We start from the raw sequence: 3,971 nt of genomic DNA, 5'->3' as shown, positions 1-3,971 counted from the left end.
CTGGGCAACATAGTGAGACCCCGTCTTTGTAACCACTCAATGGATTCACCTTGCCCGCTGCCTAGACAGAGCTGACTTATCAAGACAGGGGACTTGCAATGGCGAAAGAGTAACTCACGCAGAACCAGCTGTGCGGCAGACCGGAGTTTTATTATTACGTAAATGAGTCTCCTTGAGCATTTGTGGATCACAGTTTTTAAAGATAATTTGGCTAGTAGGGGCTTGGGAAGTGGGGAGTGCTGATTGCTGAGGTTGGAGATGGAATCATAGAGGGTCGAAGTTAGATTTTCTGAATGTCTTCTGTTCCTGGGTGAGACGGCAGAACTGGTTGGGGCAGATTACTGGTCTGGGTGGTGTCAGCTGATTCCATCGAGTGCAGAGTCTGCAAAATAACTCAATTACTGATCTTACATTTTACAACAGTGATGTTATCCCCAGGAGCAATTTGGGGAGGTTCAGACTTTTGGAGCCAGAGGCTACATGACCCCTAAACTGTAATTTCTAATCTTGTAGCTAATTTGTCAGTCCTGCAAAGACAGACTGGACCCCAGGCAAGAAGGGGGTCTTATTGGGAAAGGGCTGTTATCAATTTTGTTTCAGAGTCAAACCATGAACTGAATTCCTTCCCAAAGTTACTTCCATCTACGCCCAGGAATCCACAAGGACAGCTTAAGGGTTAGAAGCAAGATGGAGTCAGTTAGGTCTGATTTCTTTCATGTCATAATTTCCTCAGTTATAATTTTGCAAAGGCGGTTTCAGTCTGTACAAAACATTTCTTTAAAATAGCTGGATGTGGTGGTGCACGCCCGTAGTCCCAGCTACTCTGGAGGCTGAGATGGTAGGACTGCCTGAGCCCGGGGAATCAAGGCTGCGGTGAGCCATGATAGCACCACTGCACTCCAGCCTGGGCAACAGTGAGAACTTGTCTCATTAAAGTAAAATAAAATAAATAAAATAAAATTAAATAAATAAATAAAATAAAATTAAATAAGCGAGGATGCTCTCTGGGATGATGAAAGATCACCATATACCAAATCAGCTTAATCAAAAAAGCGTTTTTGGTGACTCGAATGGATCCAACAGGAAGAATGAGCTTATGGAACCAGAGCAACTTGAAAGACTTTACAGCCTGGGATTAGAGACTTGGTGCAGCCAGGGCTGACTCCTCCTCGTCTTTCTCTCTCGTGTACTTTCTCTGGTTGGCTCATTTTCTCCTACTGCACACAAGCTTTTCTTCAAGTCATAGGGAGGATGGCAGCTGGGAGCCCTCAAGCCGTATTTGTTCAGCTCCATGACCCTGAATGACAAAACTTTTCACCTATGTTATAAAATTCCTAAAGAAGAACTGTGTTCCTCCTTCTCTCACTGGCTCACCTCTGAATCAGTCACTGTAGCCAGGAGGGTATGATAGGTAGGGCCTGGGTCATTCTCCCACCTAGAGGCCAGGGTGATGGGGTCCTGTGATTGGCCACCCCTTTAGAGCCACATGGAGTTGGGGAGGGGAAATTATTCAAAGAAATCACTACAGTAGGAAATGTGTTGGTGTAAAGAGCTGGAAACTTAAAACATTAAGTCTATTACAATGCCCAATAATGAGTTTAGTTGAATAGACTGTCATGTTAATATAAAGCAGTACTCTGCAGCCATTAAGAATAATGTTTTCATGAGAAGGGGCATTATTTGCAATACTAATTGAAGGTGGTTGGGGCTGGTGCAGTGGCTCACACCTGTGATCCCAGCACTTTGGGAGACTGATCCATAGGAGTTCAAGACCAGCTTTGTCAACATGACGAAACCCTGTCTCTACTAAAGATACAAAAATTAGCCAGGCATGGTGGTGGGCGCCTGTAATCCCAGCTACTCGGGAGGCTGAGGCAAGAGAATCACTTGAACCAGGGAGGCAGAGGCTGCAGTGAGTTGAGATCACGCCACTGCAGCCTGGGCAACAAGAGCAAAACTCTGTCTCAAGAATAAAAGAAAAGAAATGGGTTGGGGAAAGTGATACAAAATGACATGTGGCAAGTTCCAGTTTAACTTGGAATATAAAAAGCTAGAAAGAGTGTGGCATGGTGGCTGAAGCCTGTGATCTCAATGTTTTGGGAGGGCAAGGTGGGAGGATTGCTTGAGGCCAGGAGTTCGAGACAAGCCTCGGTAGGATAGCAAGACCCTGTCTCTACCAAAAAAAAAAAAAAAAATTAAAAATTAGCCAGATGTGGTGTCCCATGCCCACCTACTTGGGAGGCTGAGGCAGGAAGATCACTAGAGGCCAGGACTTCAAGTCTGCAGTGAGCCATGATTATGCCACTGCACTGCAGCCTGAGCAGCAGAGCAAGACCCTGTCTCTAAGAATAAAAAATAAAAATAAACTGGAAAAGTGCATTGCTCCCTCTCTGACAATAGGAAAAAGCCAGACAAACTGCAAAATCACTTTTCTTAAACCAAAAGTTGAACCTAAGAGCTGAGCTGAGCTGGGCGCGGTGGCTGACGTCTGTAATCCTAGCACTCTGGGAGGCTGAAGCAGGCAGATCACAAGGTCAGGAGTTCGAGACCAGCCTGGCCAATATGGTCAAACCCCATCTTTACTGAAAACACAAAAGAATTAGCCGGGCATGGTGGTGCATGCCTGTAATCCCACCTACTCAGGAGGCTGAGGCAGGAGAATTGCTTGAACCCAGGAGGCGGAGGTTGCATTGAGCCGAGATCATGCCTCTGCACTCCAGCCTGGGTGACAGAGCAAGACTCCATCACAAAACAAAACAGCTGAGCTGAGGGTGCAGGTGAGCTAAGTAGTCTGAAATTCAAGGAGATACAATTCCTCATGAGCAGAGACCTGATGGGTGGAGTGTCTCATCGGTGCCAGAGCATGGGAGGCGTTTGGCCTTTCATGCAGACATGCAGGAAGAAAGCAGCTACATTTTTCATACAGTGCTAGAGGCCTGGTGCAGATTAGAGTGACTATAAGGAGCCTCTGGGTGTCACAGAAGCAAGGGAGGGCTTTACTTACCCACAGGCTCCTTTCCGTGACCTCTACCAGGTGTTCACAGGAAATACTGGGGGCCCAGCAGGAGACTAAAAAGAGCCCCCTCAGTACCATGGGCATCAAGGACCATATTTGCTCTCATTGCAGAAAAGGCCCCAGCTGCCCATGCTCCTCTCTTGAAAGCCATAAGACCCTGGGGAGGAGTGGCAAACACTATTGCTCTCAGGGCACAGGTGTTACCAAGGGAAGAGCGGGGAGGACCCTAGTCCAAGGGAGGGACAAGGAGCAATTGTGAGCCCAGAGTTCTAAGTTAATACTTTTAGAGGTCTCCTGAAACTGAAGGAGGGGCACAAAAAAATCTTTACCACCCAAGACCCGCCACAAATTCAAAGCAGAGTTTGGCAGCCTGGCATAAGGAGTAGGGAAATACTCATCCCCTACGGCCCAGGCATATAAACGTACCTAAGAAAGAAGATAAAGAGGGCAACAGAGAAGCACTCTGTCCCCTCACCATTACCTTAGCAAGAGCAGCAAGTAACTAAGCAGTCTGCCCTGGCAGAGGGCATGAACATGTGGAGAAATGACCTCTGTGGTGCCTGTGTGGTGTATAGAGGAGACGGGAGCTGAGGGTGGGGCACAAACATTGAGAAATCCCCAGCATTTCAGATGCCACCCTAAGCATAAGGCATCACAAAAGGAATTTGAAGCCTATGATGTACCGAAAGTAAACTTGGCAATTACAAAACCTGAATCCAGTTCACCTTTTAACTAGATTAACTCAATCCACCAAGCTAACTGCCTGAGAAAAGTTGTGTCCATTTCTAGTCACAAATACTATTTATCTAAATCTCTCCTGTTCTACACAAGATGTTTGGCAATCAATGAAAAATTATAAGTTGTATCAAAAGAAGAAGATGACAACAACGCCCTGTGAAGATACAAAGTAATCAACGGAACCAGGCTCAGAGCTGCCCTCCATGTTATAACTAAG

The sequence above is a fragment of the Mandrillus leucophaeus genome, unplaced genomic scaffold, assembly GCF_000951045.1.
Source record: "Mandrillus leucophaeus isolate KB7577 unplaced genomic scaffold, Mleu.le_1.0 Scaffold249, whole genome shotgun sequence".
Classification (NCBI taxonomy): Eukaryota; Metazoa; Chordata; class Mammalia; order Primates; family Cercopithecidae; genus Mandrillus; species Mandrillus leucophaeus.
This window is presented reverse-complemented; position numbering follows the sequence as displayed.